This window comes from Tachyglossus aculeatus, unplaced genomic scaffold (genome assembly GCF_015852505.1).
Source record: "Tachyglossus aculeatus isolate mTacAcu1 unplaced genomic scaffold, mTacAcu1.pri scaffold_123_arrow_ctg1, whole genome shotgun sequence".
Taxonomy (NCBI): Eukaryota; Metazoa; Chordata; class Mammalia; order Monotremata; family Tachyglossidae; genus Tachyglossus; species Tachyglossus aculeatus.
In genome coordinates this window covers 1,223,263-1,243,530 of record NW_024044852.1, presented here as the reverse complement: position 1 = coordinate 1,243,530, position 20,268 = coordinate 1,223,263, and the positions used below count along the sequence as shown (strand labels likewise).

The 20,268-nt window shown below is 47.6% G+C and overlaps 2 non-coding genes across 2 annotated transcripts; one reads left to right on the top strand and one right to left on the bottom strand.

Annotated features, from left to right (window-relative positions):
• Nucleotides 1–7,545: 7,545 nt before the first annotated feature.
• TRNAK-UUU lies at nt 7,546–7,618 on the bottom strand. Its single transcript has one exon. It is a non-coding gene; the product is annotated as a tRNA-Lys (tRNA).
• Nucleotides 7,619–15,058: 7,440 nt separating this feature from the next.
• LOC119922775 lies at nt 15,059–15,196 on the top strand. Its single transcript, XR_005448710.1, has one exon. It is a non-coding gene; the product is annotated as a small nucleolar RNA SNORA7 (small nucleolar RNA).
• Nucleotides 15,197–20,268: the final 5,072 nt, after the last annotated feature.

Here is a 20,268-nt window from a genome sequence, read left to right as displayed (position 1 = left end):
GGAGGTGGGGTATTCTTGGAGTGATGCGTCCATGGAGTCGCTATGGGTCAGAGGCAAATCGACAGCATAAGTCAAGACATGCCAGACCGTTGCACGTTTTAATACTGTTGAGCATTACAAGTGACAAATAAATGCAACAGGTTGATTTAATAATAATGATGATGGAATTTGTTAAACACTCACTACGCGTGTAGCACTGTTCTAAATGCTGGAAAATTCCAAAAGGAATTCGTGTTGATTACTTCATCGGTGCTATCAATCCATTGTATTCGTTAAGCATTTATGGTATGCAGAGTCTACCCAGTAGACTGTTACCTTCTGGTGGGCAGGAAAATATCTGCCAACTCCATTGGATTGAACTCTCCCAAGCATTTAGTACAGTGCTCTGCACACAGGGAGTATTCAGTAAATACCCTTGAGCTATTAATTGATGTGTTCATACCCCTACATGTATCAATACTGTTGAATTCTATAGGTGATCAATGAATACAACTGCTTTATTTATTAAAATGGAAATCAATCCTATTTATTGATCACTTACAGTGTGTAGAGCGCTGTACTAAGTGCTTGATAGAGTACAGTGTGATATAATTTGTAGAAGTGTTACCTACCCCCAAAGGATGTACAGTCTGGAGGGAATGCCAATGTTTCTAAATTGAAGTTCCCCTTTTCCTTTCCAGGGAATCAACATCATCTCCCAGAAATGACCAACATCTCCACCGTGGCTCAATTCCTCCTCCTGAGGTTCTCTGACATCCGGGAGCTGCAGCTTATCTATGCCATGCTGTTCCGCCTTGTCTACCTAATGGCCCTTCTGGGGAATCTCCTCATTATTGCTGTCACCACCCTCGACCAGCGTCTCCACACCCCCATGTACTTCTTTCTCAAGAACTTGTCCTTCATAGACCTCTGCTACATTTCTACAACGGTCCCCAAATCCATTGTCAACTCCTTGACCAGTGACAGCTCCATCTCCTTTCTGGGTTGTGTCTCCCAGCTCTTCCTACCGATCTTCTTTGGTGTTTCAGAGTTTTTTGTCCTCACTGCAATGTCTTATGACCGCTATGCTGCCATCTGCTCCCCGCTGCGCTATGAGCTCATCATGAAAGAAACAGCCTGTGTGTGCATACTAGCAGTGTCATGGCTCAGTGAGGGTCTGGTTGGAATCTTGCTTTCAGCTTCTACCTTCTCCCTGACCTTCTGTGGGTCCAATGCTGTCCAGCAGTTTTTCTGTGACGTCCCCCCTCTGCTGAAGATCTCCTGCTCCGAAGTCCACATTGCCATTGATGTGAGTGTGGCTGCTGGGTTCTTCTTCGCTGCTGTCTGCTTCACTTACATTTTCCTCTCCTATGTCTTCATCTTCTCAGCCGTGCTGAGGATGCCGTCCTCTGAGGGCCGAACAAAAGCCTTCTCCACCTGCCTGCCCCATCTCACTGTCATCCTCATTTTTCTCTTTACCACAGCATTTGCCTATCTCAGACCACCTTCAGACTCGCCCTCGGCTCTGGTTCTGCTGGTTTCCATGTCCTACACCGTGGTGCCCCCCACTGTGAACCCCCTTATCTATAGCCTGAGGAACAGGGAGCTGAAGGCGGCCCTGGGCAGGATCGTAAAGGGGACATTCCCCCAGCATCCATTCTGGGACAAAATGTCTGTGTCCAGGTACCAATAATCCCCTACCACCCTTTAAAAGAGGAATTGACCTTAGACATAACAATATATACCACTGACCCAGAGGCCCAAACAACAAGTCGGACTATTCAAGATTTGTCCAGGTTAGGGCAGTTGGCTGATAAGACTAGGTCTTATCTTGAGAGGAGACAGGGGCATTCACTGATGGAACTCTAGTTTCCAGAACAGAGGTGAGTAAGCATCACAACAGGAGAAGCCATTTCCATATAATTCTTCCTCAAGCCAGGAATTTCTCCTTCGTCATCATCATCATCAATCGTATTTATTGAGCGCTTACTATGTGCAGAGCACTGTACAAAGCGCTTGGGAAGTACAAATTGGCAACATATAGAGACAGTACCTACCCAACAGTGGGCTCACAGTCTAAAAGGGGGAGAGAGAGAACAAAACCAAACATACTAACAAAATAAAATAAATAGAATAGATATGTACAAATAAAATAAATAAATAAATAGAGTAATAAATATGTACAAACATATATACATATATACAGGTGCTGTGGGGAAGGGAAGGAGGTAAGATGGGGGGATCCCATCTTGGAGATGGGAATGGAGATCCCATTCTCAAAACCCCAGTCTCCTGCCCCAACCCACTTAGCCTGGGGGAGGATCAGAGGATGGAATCAGAGGAATCTCTTGCTCTCTCGAGCTTTGAAATCAGAACATGTCAGAGAATGAAATAGATGAAATTATGGATTGAATGAGAAACTGATTGTACAAGGTGGTATATGATATGAAGCTGAAACCGCACAGTTGATGTAGATTGCCAGTAACTTTTGAATTTGTTGTGATGTTGGGATGCAGATGCTGTTGTTTTCATGGGAACCCTGGGGTGCAGCATCATTCTCTAGCTTTAGGGACTGGGCATTTATCTCCACAGGACCTCAGGGACCTCACAGGCAGAGGTTTTCGGCATTGGCCAGGACACGAGGTCCCACCTGAGTTGGCCCTCCAGGGGATCCCTGCGGAACAGTGGCCGCTTCATCTTTGGGAATGGGGGACTCTCTGGAGATCATCTCCCTGCCCATAGGAGATCAGAGAGGGGCTGAAGTTGCCATACTGTCCCTACTTTCCTAGACAGCTGCACCCAAGAACTGGAGTGGAGAGAGGTCCATCCCAACCCAGCAGAGGTCAGAGCCCTCCATTCATTCATTCATTCATTCATTCATTCAATCGTATTTACTGAGCGCTTACTTTGTGCAGAGCACTGTACTAAGTGTTTGGGAAGTAAAAATTGGCCACATATAGAGAAGGTCCCTACCCAACAACAGGCTCACAGTCTAGAAGGGGGAGACAGACAACAAAACAAAACATGTGAACAGGTGTCAAGTCATCAGAAGAGATAGAAGTAAAGCTAGGTGCACATCATTAACAAAATAAAATAAATAGAATAGTAAATATGTACAAGTAAAATAAATAGAGTAGTAATCTGTACAAACATATATACAGGTGCTGTGGGGAGGGAAAGGAGGTAGGGCGGGGGGATGGGGAGGGGGAGAGGAAGGAGGGGGCTTAGTCTGGGAAGGCCTCCTGGAGGAGGTGAGCTCTCAGTAGGGCTTTGAAGGGAGGAAGAGAGCTAGCTTGGCATATGTGCGGAGGGAGGGCATTCCAGGCCAGGGGGAGGAAGTCTCCACACCCGGGGGTCGACGGCGAAACGGGCGAGAACAAGGCACAGAGAGGAGGTTAGTGGCAGAGGACCGGAGGGTGCGGGCTGGGCTGTAGAAGGAACGAAAGGAAGGTGAGGTAGGAGGGGGCGAGGTGATGGAGAGCCTTGAAGCCGAGAGTGAGGAGTTTTTGCCTGATGCGTAGGTTGACTGGTAGCCACTGGAGAGTTTTGAGGAGGGGAGTAACATGCCCAGAACATTTCTGCACAGAGATGATCCGGGCAGCAGCGTGAAGTGCAGACTGAAGTGGGGAGAGACAGGAGGTTGGGACATCAGAGAGGAGGCTGATGCAGTAATCCAGTCGGTATAGGATGAAAGATTGAACCAGCAGGGTAGCGGTTTGGATGGAGAGGAAAGGGCAGATCTTGGCGATGTTGCGGAGGTGAGACTGGCAGGTTTTGCTGACAGATTGGATGTGAGGGGTGAATGAGAGAGCAGAGTCGAGGATGACACCAAGTTTGCGGGCTTGTGAGACGGGAAGGATGGTAGTGCCGTCTACAGTGATGGGAAAGTCAGGGAGAGAGCAGAGTTTGGGAGGGAAGATAAGGAGTTCAGTCTTGGACATACTGAGTTTTAGATGGCAGTCAGACATCCAGATGGAGATGTCCTGAAGACTGGAGGAGACACAAGCCTGAAGGGAGGGAGAGAGAGCATGGGCTCTCTCTGATATGCTGCCCCAGTGAGTGTGACCCGGGGGAGGAGGAGGCAAAGACCATGATGGGGATGCAAGAGATAGAGCTATTCAGGTGAAATGCTCACGCACGGGGCCAGTGTCGGACTTTGGGGCAGAGCTACCTCCCCAGAGGGGCAGATGGGTTTTCGGGAGGGTAAATATTTGACAGTGCAGTGGCCCCAACCATCACTCATCTCCCCTTCCTCATCCACCTCCATCCAGCTAAAATGGAAGCCGCTTGCCTGGCTGGGGCCCTTCAGCACAGGGTCGGCACTTTGGCCAGTAGTGGGTCCTGGACCTCAGAAAATGTTTCTGGTGGGAAATGACAGGGAGGAAATGAGAGAATGTGATTGGTTCTAGACCAATAGCACTATCATCAGCTCCTCAGTGCAGGAATGCCGGGTGAACGCAATGGAGGTAAGAGATTCTTTCCTTCCCTCCTGGATTTACCAGTCTGCTGGGCTAGACCGATTGAAAAGAATTTACAGCTAGGGGGAAATAAGAATGGAAAGGTGGATGCACAGCTTAATAAGTGCTTACATAGTCATGTGAATCTATCGGTACGGAAGAGCTGTGAGCAGTTGTGAATGTGTAAATGCAGAGGTGGTATCAGGGCTGATATGGCATGGGAAGGAGAAACATTAATCTGGGCAAGTTTGAAGGGAGAGGGAGATTCAGGCAGAAGGAAGGATCTAAGCCATGTGTTGGAGAAGGGAATGTCCTTAGAGAGGCACAGGGAGCAGATCTGTTTCTAAGGCCTGGACGGGAGTTGGTGAAGAGGGAAGGGAAACACGGAGGAGAACACCGGTCAAAAGCCTTGAAGCTAGTGGCAAGGAGTTGATTGGAGTCAACCAGACTTCAGTCTGTTTCATTTTCCTCTGAGAACCGCAGTCAGATTTGTTGTGTTGGCAGCTGTGTGTGTATCCAAGGTGGGGCAGGGAAGGCAGTGAGCAAACCTTGGCTGGCGGAGGTCTGGAGGGGAGGAGGAGAAGGGAATCTTCTCCCATCACCTTCCAGGCAAAAAGTGTGTCCAGACCCAGGGAGAGGTAAACAGTAGTGGTAGCAGTAAGGGGACCTGTGTTCAAATCCTGACTCTGCTATTAATTAATTAATTCATTCAATCATTGATTGAGCGCTTACTATGTGCAGAGCTCTGTACTAAGCCCTTGGAAAGCACAATTTGGCAACCGATAGAGAGAATCCCTACCCAAAAATGGGCTCAGGGACCTGGGTTCTAATCCTGGCTCTGACCCTTGTCTGCTGGGTGACGCTGGGCAAGGCACTTTGCTTCTCTGTGCCTCGGAATACCCCATCTGTAAAATGGGAATTAAGACTGAGCCCTAGATGAGATAGGGACTCTGTCTGCCCAATTTTCTTGTATCTTCCCCAGTACTTAGTATAGTGCCTGGCACCTAGAAAGCACTTAGCAAACACGATTTTTTAAGAAAAGTATTTATTGAGCACCCATTTGAAGTGGTGTATTGGACTAGGTGTTGGCAAAGTTTGAAAGCAAGTGACCCATTGCTTGTCTACAAGGAGATGAAAATAAAAATACTTACAGCACTGAGAATTCATTTGTTGATGAGTGTAAAGAGGATGCAAGTTACCACATTCAAGCCAGAGTATCCTGTAGGAATGATATGGGTTAAGGTGCTGGGAAATTAATTAGTGGAAGCTGGTTAGGGGAGGTAAGATTTAGCAGGACTCTGAATGTGGGGAAAACTGTGGTCTGTCTGCTATGGAAAGGAGGAGGGAAGTCACTTTGGTAAATCACTTCAGTTCTCTGTGCCTCAGTTATCTCATCTGTAAAATGGGGATTAAGACCGTGAGCCCCATGTGGAACATAGACTGTGTCCAACCTGATTAGCTTGTCTCCACTCCAGTGACTAGTACAGTGCCTGGTAATAATAATAACAAGGATGGCATTTACGAAGTGCTTACTATGTGCAAGCACTGTTCTAAGCACTGGGTAAGTAGTAAGCTCTTACCATGGACCAAAAAAAAGAAAAGAATTCCTGGCCCAGGCCAGGGGAACAGTGAGTCAAGGATGGAGATGGGAGAATCAAGAGTGAGTTACAACTTGAAGGTTGGCTTGGGAACAAAGAAGAGGAACTGAATGGAGGAGATGGACAGGGGCTGGTGGGGGGTGGGTCTCACATGGTAGAAAGCCTGGAAGCTGATTGTGAGGTGTTTTTGTTTCGTGTGAAAAGATACGTGGTGCATGTGAAAGGTTTGGAAGAGAGGAGAGATGCTGTCTCAGCGATGCTTTGTCTTGTCTTATGCTGTCGAGTCGTCTCCGACCTATCAATGGGCACATCTCTCCCAGAACACTCCATTCTCCATCTTCAAGTTTATCCACAGAGTTTTCTTGGTAAAAATACAGAAGTGGTATACCATTGCCTTCTTCCCTGCAGTCAACTTGAGTCTCCGCCCTCGACTTTCTCCCTTGCAGCTGCTGCCCAGCCTGAGTGAGTTTTGACTTGTAACAGTTTGCCTTCCACTCACTAGCCACTGCGCAAACTAGGAATGCAATGGCTATGCCTCTGCTTGACTCTCCCTCCCATAGCCAAAACTGGAAGAGTACTGGAAACTCTCAAGGTACTATTCTGAGTCGGGGGAGTGATGCTTTAGCAAATAGTTAAATGAGTAAATGAGTGGCTAAATAGGTGTGGGTTTGTGTGGTTGTGTGTGTTTATGTGTAAGTAACCGCAGTCAGTTGAAGTGTGTGTGTGTGTGTGTGTGTGTGTGTGTGTGCGTGCCTGAGTGGCCGTGTGTGTGTGTGTGGTTGTGTATATCTCCATGATAAGTGTGTTTACATATGAGGGTGTTTTTTTGTCGAAGTATTATAAAATCATCGAGAGCAATTCATAGCCATCATGTGCATCTCTTGATAATAATAATAATCATAATAATAATGGCATTTGTTAAGTGCTTACTATGTGCCAGGCTCTGTTCTAAGTGCTGGGGGGGATACAAGATAATCAGGTTGCCCCACATGGGGCTCACAGTCTTAATTCCCTTCTACAGATGAGGGAACCGAGGCACAGAGAAGTGAAGTGACTGGCCCGAAGTCACTCAGCTGATAAGTGGCAGAGCTGGGATTAGAACTCATGACCTCTGACTCCCAAGCCCGTGCTCTTTCCACTGAGCCACACTTGCTAGCCATGTGACTTTGGGCCAGTCACTACACTTCTCTGGGCCTCGGTTACCTCATCTGGAAAATGGGAACGCAATCCCTGATCTCCCTCAGTCTTAGAATCTGAGCCCAGGTGTGGGACAGGTACTATATCTGACCCAGAAAAAGTTTCTCTACCCTGGCACTTAGTACAGTGCATGGTATGGAGTAAATGTTTAACAAATACCACACCTTTAATAATAATGAATGATTATGGTATTTCCTACGTACCAGGCAATGTACGAAGCGCCGGGGTGGATACAAGCAAATCACATTGGACACACTCCCTGACCCATGTGGGGCTCACAGTCTCAATCCCATTTGACAAATAAAAAGCTTATCTGCCTGAACAGGGACTTGAACCCTGGACCCTCAGATTAAAAGTCTGATGCTCTACCGACTGAGCTATCTGGGCTCCTCGCTGGCCTTCTCCTATCTGTAATTTATTTTAGTTTCTGCCTTCTCCACTCAATCAATCAATCAATCAATCGTATTTATTGAGCACTTACTGTGTGCAGAGCACTGTACTAAGCGCTTGGGAAGTACAAGCTGGCAACATATAGAGACAGTCCCTACCCAACAGTGGGCTCACAGTCCAGAAGTGGGAGACAGAGAACAAAAGCAAACATACTAACAAAATAAAATAGAATGGATAGGTACAAGTAAAATAAATAAATAAATAGAGTAATAAATATGTACAAACATATATACATATATACAGGTGCGGTGGGGAAGGGAAGGAGGTAAGATGCGGGGGATGGAGGGGGGACGAGGGGGAGAGGAAGGAAGGGGCTTAGTCTGGGAAGGCCTCCTGGAGGAGATGAGCTCTCAGTAGGGCCTTGAAGGGAGGAAGAGAGCTAGCTAGGCAGATGGGCAGAGGGAGGGCATTCCAGGCCCTGGGGAGGACATGTGCCGGGGGTCGATGGCGGGACAGGAAGGCTGAGTAGGTGCGAATGAGGTTGTCATTAATGTAACTTGGTGATAACAAGGGCCTTTTTCCTGGGGTGGGGGTGGGGGGAGTCTATGGCGTCTATGGCGGACAGGACCAGGAAGGGGGGTTGGGGGGCACTATAAGGAAGGTCGCTTAAGTGGGTGGGGGTGGAAGCAGGGGGAGTCTATGGAGGCGCTCGGAGGAGAGGAGCCTTCCGGGAGCAGCAGGGGCCATGCGGTGTGATGGCGGGTGGGCGGGCGGGCCTCTCGGGCCATCACTCATAATGCTAATTGTGGTATTTATAAAGATATTACAATAGTCTGATCAAAATATTGAGGGCTGGGTTCAGCTCACGATAATCGAGTCAGACACAGCGTCCATCTCCCGTGGGTCTCAGGGTCTAAGTTTAAAGGAGAAGAATTGAATCCCCATTTTACAGATGAGGGAACTGAGGTAGAGCAAAGTTACATGCCTAAGGTGACACAGCAGGAAAGTGGCAGAACCAGGACTACACCTCAGATCCTCTGACTCCCGGGCCTAGGATCTTTCCACTAGGCACCGCCACAATAGAATGGAAGCCCCGTGAGGGAAAGGATCATATGAACATTAGCTCCGGTGGTCACGCCACAAAACCACAACAAGGAGGCACTCAGAAGTTCCCCAAAGCAGGATTATTGTTGTGACACATCAAGAAAGACACATCCATGGATACACTCTCCAGAGCTACTAGAGAATAAACCCACAACAATACCACCACCCTCATATCAATTGGTCTCCAATATTAACACTGGATGTCCAACCGTTCTCTATGTTCTCAGTGTCCCACCTTAGCTGTTGATGAGGTCATCCAGCCCTCATGCCACTGTTGCAATCTGGCAAGTGATGTCTCCTCAAGTTGGCCTCTGTACTTCGACACAGTTACTTCTTTATTTCCACTGTAGACTTCAAGCAAACCTTCCTCCCCTTCCATCTCTCTGTCATGCTATAAATCTGTCACCCTAATCTAGGACCTTGAAGGACTCCAGCTGTCTAAGCACCATCTTCCCATAAAGCACAACATACAGTTATAAATTATGAAGCATGCCACAGTCAATAATGTTTAGTTACATTCTATACAGTATTGTGCAACATAGACTTGCAAGACTTGGGTGTATGCACTTTGCCGCATACTATATTCTGTATTTTATTGCTGTTACCGTTTCTCTGCTGTTGCCCCTTTTTATGCACCATACAATCAACAGTCATATTAGTGCCCCCTCTAGACTGTAAGCTCCTGGTTGTCAGGGAATGTGTCTACTAACTCTTTAAGATTGTACTCTCCCAAGGGCTTAGTACAGTGCTCTGCAAATGGTAAGTGCTCAGTAAATGACACTGCTAGATTACTTGATGGGTAAATACCCCTGCCCCTCTCAGGATCACACCTGGAGAGTTTCCAATACCCTACCTGTCTCGGCCAAGGGACGGAGAATCCAGTAGAAGCATACCCATTCCATTCATAGCTGGGGCAGTGGCTAGTGAGAGGAAAGCAATCAGCTACAAGTCAAAAGGCACCTGTTCTGGGCAGCAGTGGCAGGGGAGAGAGTCGAGGGTGGAGAATCAGGTTTACTGGGTGGAAGAAGGCAATGGTAACCACTTCTCCATTTTTACCAAGAAAACTCTCTGGATCCACTACCAGAAAGCTTGCAGATGGAGGTGGGGCATGCTGGGAGAGATGCGTCCATGGAATTGCTACGGGTTGGAGACGACTCGACGGCATAAGACAAGACATGCTAGACCCCTGCACAAATTAACTCTATGGAACGCTATAGGTGATAAACAAATCCAATGGATTGATTTACTTCTAAGGGAAGTTGTGTTGATTCCTTCATTGATGCTATCAATCAATCATATTTATTAAGCATTTATCATCTGTGGCGCACTGTACTAACTGCTTGAGAGAGTACAATTTGATATGGTTGGTAGACACGTTCTCTGCCCTCAAGTAACTTACTGTTTAGAGGGAAAGCCAATGTTTCTAAATTGAAGTGTCTCTCTTCCTTTGCAGGGAGTCAACGTCAACTCCCAGAAATGACCAACGTCTCCACTGTGACTGAGTTCCTCCTCCTGGGGTTCTCTGACATCCAGGAACTGCAGCTGCTCCATGCCACGTTGTTCCTCCTTGTCTACCTAATGGCCCTTCTGGGGAATCTCCTCATTGTTGCTGTCACCACCCTCGACCAGTGTCTCCACACCCCTATGTTCTTCTTTTCAAAAACCTGCCCTTTGTAGACCTCTGCTACATTTCTGCAAAGGTACTCAAATCCATTGTCAGCTCCCTGACCAGTGACAGCTCCATCTCCTTTCTGGGTGGTGTCTCACAGCTCTTCCTACTGATCTTCTTTGGTGCTTCAGAGCTATTTGTCCTCACTGCAATGTCTCATGACCGCTATGCTGCCATCTGCTCCCCCTTGTGTTATGAGCTCATCATGAACAAAACAGCCTGTGTGTGCTTAGTAGCAGCTTCATGGCTTAGTGGGGATCTGTTTGGAGTCTGGCTTTCAGCTTCTACCTTCTGCCTGAACTTTTGTGGGTCCAATGCTGTCCAGCAGTTCTTCTGTGACATCCCCCCTCTGCTGAAGAGTTCCTGTTCAGAGGACCACATGGCCATAAATGTGAGTGTGGCTATTGTGATAGTCTTAGATGACACATCTGTTTTTTTTCATCATCTTCTCCTATGTCCACATCTTCTCAGCCATGCTGAGGATGCCATCGGCCAAGGGCTGAACCAAAGCGTTCTCCACCTGCCTGCCCCATCTCACTGTCATCATCATTTTTCTCTTTACCACAGCATTTGCCCATCTCAAACCACCTTAACCACCTTTAGACTCTCCCTCGGCTCTGGATCTGCTGGTTTCCATGTCCTACACCGTGGTGCCCCCCGCCCCCACTGTGAGCCCCCTTATCTACAGCCTGAGGAACAGGGACCTGAAGGCTGCCCTGGGCAGGTTCCTAAAGGGGACATTCACCCAGCATCCATTCTGGTACAAAATGTCTGTGTCCAGGTACCAATAATCCTCTACCACCCCTTTAAAAGAGGAATTGCCCTCAGACAAGTGCAAATATATCGCTGACCCAGAGGCCCAAAGAACAAGTCTGGATATTCAGGATTTGTCAAGGTCTGGGAGGTTGGCTGATAAGACAAGTCATGAGTGGCAGTGCATTCCCTAGGAGGCCTCATGTCTCAATGGCATGTGAATGGGTGTCACGTGACCTGGGTTCTAATCCCAGCTTGGCCACTGGACTTCTGTGTGACCTGGCCTTAGTGTCTTACCGTCCCTGGGCTCTTACTTCCTCTTACATTCTGAGCCCCTGTGGGACAGGAAACGTGTCTGTTTGGATTGTAATTTCATTTTTGGGCTGTAAGATCATTGTGGGCATGGATTGTATCTACCAACTTCATTGTATTGTACGCTTCAAAGCGCTTAGTACAATGTAATGCACACAGTAAACACTCAACTAATACCATCGATCAATTGAATTATTTATCATCACGTGGCACAGACTTTGACACAGAAATTGATAACACCGAATAATAAAAATAATTATAATAATGGTGTCTGAAAAGCGATAGAGGCTTTCACTGATGGAACTCCATTCATTGAATTATATTTATTGAGCGCTTACTGTGTGCAGAGCACAGTACTAAGTGCTTGGGGAGTACAAGTCGGCAACATATAGAGACGGTCCCTACCCAACAACGGGCTCCCAGTCTACAAGGGGGAGACAGACAACAAAACAAAACATGTAGACAGGTGTCAAAACTTTCAGAATATATAGAATTATAGCTACATGCACATCATTAGCAAAATAGAGTAGCAGATAGGTACAAGTAAAATAAATAGAGTAATAAATCTGTACAAATATAAACAAGTGCTATGGGGAGGGGAAGGAGGTAGGGCGGGGGGATGGGGTCGGGGAGAGGAAAAAGGGTGCTCAGTCTGGGAATGCCTACTGGAGAAGGTGAGCTCTCAGTAGGGCTTTGAAGGGAGGAAGAGATCTAGTTTGGTAGATATGTGGAAGGAGGGCATTCCAGGCCGGGGGCAAGGACATGGGCCATGGGTTGACGGCGGGACAGGCAAGAACCAGGCACAATGAGGTGGTAAGCAGCGGAGGAGTGGATGGTGCAGGCTGGGCTGTAGAAGGAGAGAAGGGAGGTGAGGTAGGAGGGGGCGAGGTGATGGAGAGCCTTGAAGCTGTGAGTGAGAGGTTTTTGCATGATGCGTAGGTTGACAGACAACCACTGGAGATTTTTGAGGAGGGGAGTGAAATGCCCAGAGCGTTTCTGTACAGAGAAAATTCGGGTAGCAGAATGAAGTATAGACTGAACCAGGGAGAGACAGGAGGATGGGAGACCAGAGAGGAGGCTGGTGCAGTAATCCAGTCAGGATAGGAGGAGAGATTGAACCAGCAAGGTAGCGTTTTGGAACTCTAGTTTCCAGAACCCAGGTTAATAAGTCGTCACAACAGGAGGAACCATTTGCTTCTCATTCTTTCTCAAGCCAGGAATTTCTCCTTCCCATCATCCCATTCTCAAAACCTCAGTCCCCTGCCCCACCCCACACAGCCTGGGGGCAGATCAGAGGATGGATTCAGAGGAATCTCTAGCTCTCTCGAGCTTTGAAATCAGAAGGTGTCATAAAATGAAATCGATCAATTGACTGACTGAATGAGAAGCTGACTGTCTAAGATGGTATATAAGATGAAGCTGAAACCACCCACAGTTGGTGTAGATTGTCAGTAATATTAGAAACTGTTGGGATGCAGATGCGGTTGTTTCCATGGGAACCCTGGGCTGCAGCACGATTGCTGCAGCTTTAGGGACTGGGCATTTATCTCCGCAGGACCTCAGGGACCTCACAGGCAGAGGACTTTGGCATCGGCCAGGACACGAGGTCCCATCTGAGTTAATCCTCCAGGGGTTCCCCACAGAGCAGTGGCTTCTTTATCTTTGGGGATGGGGGACTCTCTAAAAAACATTTCCCTGCCCAGAGGAGATCAGAGAGGGGCTGAGGGTGCCATGCTGTCCCTTCCTTCATAGCCAGCTGCACCCAAGAACTAGAGTGGAGGGAGGACCATCCCAAGCTAGCAGAGGTCAGAGCCCTACAGCCTTAAGCTGTCCCAGTAAGTGTGACCAGGTGGTGTTGGAGGGAGAGGGAGAGACCATGATGAGGTTGCAACAGATGGAGCCATTCAGGGGAAATGCTCACACATGGGGCCAGTGTCAGACTTTGGGGCAGGGCTACATCCTCAAAGATGCAGGGGGGCTTCGGGAGGTAAGTATTTGACAGTGCAGTGGCCCCAACCATCACTCGTCCCCCCTTCCTCATCCACCTCCATCCAGCTAACATGTCCAGCTGGGACCTTGCTGCACAGCGTCAGCATTATGCTGTGGTTACTTTGGCCTGGTGTGTGTCCTGGATGTGAGAAAATGTTTCTGGTGAGAAATGACAGGGAGGGGAATGAGAGAGTGTGATTAGTTCTAGACCACCAGCACTATCATCAACTCCTCCTTGCAGGAATGTTGGGTGAACACACTAGAGGTAAGAGATTCAGTACCTACCCTCCTGGACTTACCAGTCTGCTGGGCTAGACTGATCCAAAAGAATTTACAGCTAGGGGGAAATAAAAATGGAAAGGTTGATGCATAACTTAATAAGTACTTAGTAATGTGAATCTATAAGTGGGGAACTACAATGAGCAGTTGTGAATATGTACATGCAGAGGTGATATCTGGCCTGATTCGGCGTGGGGAGAAGAAACATAAATCTGGGCAAAACTGAAGGGAGACGGAGATTTGGGAAGAAAGAAGGATCTAAGCCATGTGTTGGAGAAGGGAATGTCCTTTTCATTCATTCAATTGTATTTACTGAGTGCTTACTGTGTGCAGAGCAGTGTACTAAGTGCTTGGGAAGTACAAATCGGCAACATATAGAGAAGGAACCTACCCAATAACGGGCTCACAGTCTAGAAGGGGAAGACAGACAATAAAAAAAAAACAAGTACACAGGTGACGATGCCATCAGAATAAATGGAATTATAGCTATATACACATCATTAAAAAAATAAATAGAGTAATAAATATGTACAAACATACATGAGTACTGTGAGGAGGAGAAGGGGGTAGGGCAGGGGGAGGATTGTGGAAGAGAAGAAGAGGAGGAGAGGAAAAGGGAGAAGATCTATTTCTAAGGGCTGCGGGGTAGTTGATGAAGAGGGAAAGGGAAACACGGAGGAGAATACCAGTCAAAAGCCTGAAGACAGTGGCAGGGAGTTGAGTGTAGTCAACCAGACTTCAGTTTGTTTCATTTTCCTCTGAGAACCACAATCAGATTGGTTGTGTCGGTCGCTGTGTGTGTGTCCAAGGTGGGGCCGGGGAGGCATCATCATCAATCGCATTTATTGAGCGCTTACTATGTGCAGAGCACTGTACTAAGCAGTGAGCAAACCCTGGCTGGCGGAGGGCTGGAGGGGAGGAGGAGAAGGGAATCTTCTCCCATCATCTTCCAGGGAAACAGTATGTCTGGGCCCGGGGAGAGGCAAAGAGTAGTGGTAGTAGTAAGGGGACCTGGGTTCTAATCCTGACTGCTATTCATTCATTCATTCATTCATTCAATCGTAGTGATTGGGCACTTACTGTGTGCAGAGAACTGTACTAAGTCCTTGGAAAGTACAATTCGGCAACAGACAGACAATCCCTACCCAACCACGAGCTCGGGGACCTGGGTTCTAATCCTGACTCTGCCCCTTGACTGCTGGGTGATGTTGTTCAAGGCACTTTGCTTCTCTGTGCCTCAAATACCGCATCTGCAAAATGAGAATTAAGACTGAGCCCTAAGTGCTCCGTAAATACCAATACTTGATTCACTGATGGGTACTTACCCCTGCCCCCTCTCAGGATCATGCCTGGAGAGTTTCCAGTACCCTACCAGTCTCAGCCAAGGGAGGAAGAGTCAAGCAGAGGGATACCCATTCCATTCCTAGCTTGGGCAGTGGCTAGCGAGTGGAACACAATCTGCTCCAGGTCAAAAGGCGCCTGTTCTGGACAGCAGTGGCAGGGGAGAGAGTCGAGGGTGGAGACTCAGGTTTACTGGGTGGAAGAAGGCAATGGTAAACCACTTCTCTATTTTTACCAAGAAAACCCTATGGATACAGTACCAGAACGCTTGCAGAAGGAGGTGGAGCATTCTGGGAGAGATGCGTCCATGGAGTCGCTATGGCTCGGTGGCGAATCGACAGCATAAGTCAAGACACGCCAGACCGCTGCACATTTTAATCCTACTGAACACTACAGGTGACAGATAAATACAACAGATTGATTTAATAATAATGATGATGGTATTTGTTAAGCGCTCACTATGTGTGAAGCACTGTTCTAAGCGCTGACAAACTCCAAAAGGAATTAGTGTTGATTACTTCATCGATGCTATCAATCCATCATATTTATTAAGCACGTATGGTATGCAGAGTCTACCCCCTAGACTGTTACCTCCTGATGGGCAGGAAAATAGCTGTCAACTCCGTTGGATTGAACTTTCCCAAGCACTTTGTACGGTGCTCTGCACACAATGAGTATTCAGTAAATACCATTGAGCTATTGATTGATGGGTTTATGCCTCTACATGTATCAATACTATTGAACTCTACAGGTGAGCAATGAATACAACTGCTTTATTTATTAGAATGGGAAGCAATCCTATTTACTGATCACTTACAGTGTGTAGAGCACTGTACTAAGTGCTTGAGAGAGTACAATATGACATCATTTGTAGAAGTGTTACCTGCCCAAAAGGAACTTACAGTCTGGAGGGAATGCCAGTGATTCTAAATTGAAGTTCCCCTCTTCCTTTCCAGGGAGCCGGCATCATCTCCCAGAAATGACCAACATTTCCACTGTGACTGAATTCCTCCTCCTAGGGTTCTCTGACATCCAGGAGCTGCAGCTTGTCTATGCCACACTGTTCCTCCTTGTCTACCTGGCGGCTCTTCTGGGGAATCTCCTCATCGTTGCTGTCACCACCCTTCTTTCTCAAAATCTTGTCCTTCATAGACCTCTGCTACATTTCTACAACGGTCCCCAAATCCATTGTCAACTCCTTGACCAGTGACAGCTCCATCTCCTTTCTGGGTTGTGTCTCACAGCTCTTCCTAGTGATCTTGTTTGCCGCTTCAGAGTTTTTTCTCCTCACTGCAATGTCTTATGACCGCTATGCCACCATCTGCTCCCCCCTGCACTATGAGCTCATCATGAACGAAACAGTCTGTGTGTGCATACTAGCAGCGTCATGGCTCAGTGGGGGTCTGTTTGGAGTCTTGCTTTCAGCTTCCACTTTCTCACTGACTTTTTGTGAGTCCAATATTGTTGAGCAGTTCTTCTGTGACGTCCCCCCTCTGCTGAAGATCACCTGCTCTGAAGTCCACATTGCCATTGACGTGAGTGTGGCTGGTGGGTTCATCTTAAATATTGTCTGCTTCATTTACATCTTCCTCTCCTACATCTTCATCTTCGCAGCCGTGCTGAGGATGCCATCCTCCGAGGGCTGAACCAAAGCCTTCTCCACCTGCCTGCCCCATCTCACTGTCATCATCATTTTTCTCGTTACTGGAGCATTTGCCTATCTCAGACCACCTTCAGACTCACCCTCGGCTCTGGATCTGCTGGTTTCCATGTCCTATACCGTGGTGCCCACCACTGTGAACCCCCTTATCTACAGCCTGAGGAACAGGGACCTGAAGGCTGCCCTGGGCAGGATCCTAAAGGGGACATTCCCCCAGCATCCATTCTGGGACAAAATGTCTGTGTCCATGTACTAATAATCCCCTACCACCCCTTTAAAAGAGGAATTGCCCTTAGACGTATCCATATATATCACTGACCCAGAGTCCCAAAGAACAAGTCCGGATATTCAGGATTTGTCAAGGTCCGGGAGGTTGGCTGATAAGATTAGGTCATGAGTGGCAAGGCATTCTCTAGGAAGCCTCATGGCTCAATGGCATGTGAATGGGTGTCACATGACCTGAGCTCTAATCCCAGCTCGGCTCCTGGCCGGCTGTGTGACCTGGGGTTGGTGTCTTACCATTCCTGGGATCTTAGTTCTTCTTACACTCTGAGCCCCTGTGGGACAGGAAACGTGTCTCTTTGGACTGTAATTTCATCTTCCTACCTCCTTCTCCTCCCCACAGCACCTGTATATATGTTTGTACAGATATATTCCTCTATTTTACTTGCACATATTTACTATTCTATTTATTTTGTTAATGATGTGCATTTAGCCTTAATTCTATTTATTCTGATGATGTGATACCTGTCCACATGTTTTGTTTTGTTGTCTGTCTCCCCCTTCTAGACTGTGACCCCGTTGTTGGGTAGGGACCATCTCTATATGTCGCCAACTTGTACTTCTCAAGCGCTTAGTACAGTGCTTTGCACACAGTAAGCGCTCAATAAATACAATTGAATGAATGAATGAATCTTTGGGCTGTAAGCTCATTGTGGGCACGGATTGGATCTACCAACTCCATTGTATTGTACACTTCAAAGTGCTTAGTACAATGTAATGCACACAGTAAACACTCAACAAATACCATTGATCGATTGAATTATTTATCATCATGTGGCACAGACTTTGACACAGAAATTGTTAACACCGAATAATAAAAATAATTATAATCATCGTGTTTGAAAAGCAATAGAGACATTCACTGAGGGATCTCCATTCATTCAATTGTATTTATTGAGCACTTACTGTGTGCAGAGCACTGGACTAAGCACTTGGGGAGTACAAGTCGGTAACATATAGAGACGGTCCCTACCCAACAACGGGCTCACAGTCTACAAGGGGGAGACAGATAACAAAACAAAACATGTAGACAAGTGTCAAAACTGTCAGAATAAATAGAATTATAGCTATATGCACATCATTAACAAAATAGAGTAGTACATATGTACAAGTAAAATGAATAGAGTCATAAATCCTTACAAATATATACCAGTGCTGTGGGGAGGGGAAGGAAGTAGGGTGGGGGGGATGGGGTGGAGGAGAGGAAAAAGGGTGCTCAGTCTGGGAAGGCCTCCTGGAGGAGGTGAGCTCTCAGTAGGGCTTTGAAGGGAAGAAGAGAGCTAGCTTGGCAGACGTGGGGAGGGAGGGCATTCCAGGCCATGGGAAGGACGTTGGCCAGGGTCGACAGCAGGACGGACAAGAACGAGGCACAGAGTGGAGGTTAGTGGCAGAGGAGCGGAGGGTGCAGGCTGGGCTGTAGAAGGAGAGAAGGGAAGTGATGTAGGTGGGGGTGAGGTGATGGAGAGTCTTGAAGCTGGGAGTGAAGGGTTTTTGCATGATGCTTGGGTTGACAGGCAACCAGTGGAAATTTTTGAGGCCGAGAGTGACATGCCCAGAGTGTTTCTGTACAGAGAAAATCTGGGCAGCAGAATGAAGTATACACTAAACCATGGAAAGACAGGAGGATGGGAGATCAGAGAGGAGGCTGGTGCGGTAATCCAGTCGGGATAGGATGAGAGATTGAACCAGCAAGGTAGAAGTTTGGAACTCCAATTTCCAGAACCCAGGTTAGTAAGTCATCACAACAGGAGGAACCATTTGCTTCTTATTCTTTCTCAAGCCAGGAATTTCTCCTTCTCATCATCCCATTTTCAAAACCTCAGTCCCCTGCCCCACCCAACTCAGCCTCGGGGCAGATCAGAAGATCTATTCAGAGGAATCTCTTGCTCTCTCAAGCTTTGAAATCATAAGGTGTCAGAAAATGAAATTGAACAATTGACTGACTGAATGAGAAGCTGCCTAAGGTGGTATATGAGATGAAGCTGAAACCACCCACAGTTGATGTAGATTGTCAGTAATATTAGAAACAGTTGGGATGTTGGGATGCAGATGCTGTTGTTTCCATGGGAACCCTGGGGTGCAGCACCATTGCTGCAGCTTTAGGAACTGTGCATTTATCTCCGTAGGACCTCAGGGACCTCACAGGCAGAGGATTTAGGCATCGGCCAGGACACGAGGTCCCACCTGAGTTGATCCTCCAGGGGTTCCCCATGGAGCAGTGGCTGCTTTATCTTTAGGGATGGGGGACTCCCTGAAGAACATCCCCCTGTCCACAAGAGATAAGAGAGGGGATGAGGGTGCCATGCTGTCCCTTCCTTCATAGAAAGCTGCACCCAAGAACTGGAGTGGAGAGAGGACCATCCTAAGCTAGCAGAGGTCAGAGCCCTGCAGCCTTACGCTGCCCCAGTCAGTGTGACCAGGGAGTGTTGGAGGGGGAGGGAGAGACCATGATGGGGATGCAACAGATGGAGACATTCAGGGGAAATGCTCACACATGGGGCCAGTGTCGGACTTTAGGAGAGGGCTACATCCTCAGAGGGGCAGGAGGGCTTTCAGGAGGGTAAGTATTTGACAGTGCAGTGGTCCCAACCATCACTCGTCTCCCCTTCCTCATTCACCTCCATCCAACTAACATGTATGGCTGGGGCCCTGCTGCACAGCGTCAGCATTGTGCTGTGGTCACCTCGGCCAGGAGTGGGTTCTGGATCTCAGAAAATGTTTCTGGTGAGAAATGACAGGGAGGGAATGAGAAAGCGTGATTGGTTCGAGAACACGAGCACTATCATCAACTCCTCCATACAGAAATGTTGGGTGAACACAATGGAGGTAAGAGATTCAGTCCTTTCTCTCCTGGACATACCAATCTGCTGGGCAAGACTGATCCAAAATAATTTACATCTAGGGGGAAATAAGCATGAAGGTGTGAATGCACAGCTTAATAGCTTCTTCCATAGTAATGTGAATCTATACGTAGGGAAGAGCTATGAGCAGTTGTGAACGTGTAAATGCAAAGGGGCATCTGGGCTGATTCGGCATGGGGAGAAGAAACATTAATCTGGGCAAATTTAGAGGGAGAGGGAGATTCGGGAAGAAGGAAGGATCTGAGCCATGTGTTGGAGAAGGGAATGTCCTTGGAGAGGCACAGAGAGCAGATCTGTTTCCAAGGGCTGGAGGGGAGTTGGTGAAGAGGGAAGGGAAACATGGAGGAGAACACTGGTTAAAAGCCTTGAAGCTAGTGGCAAGGAGTTGATTGGAGTC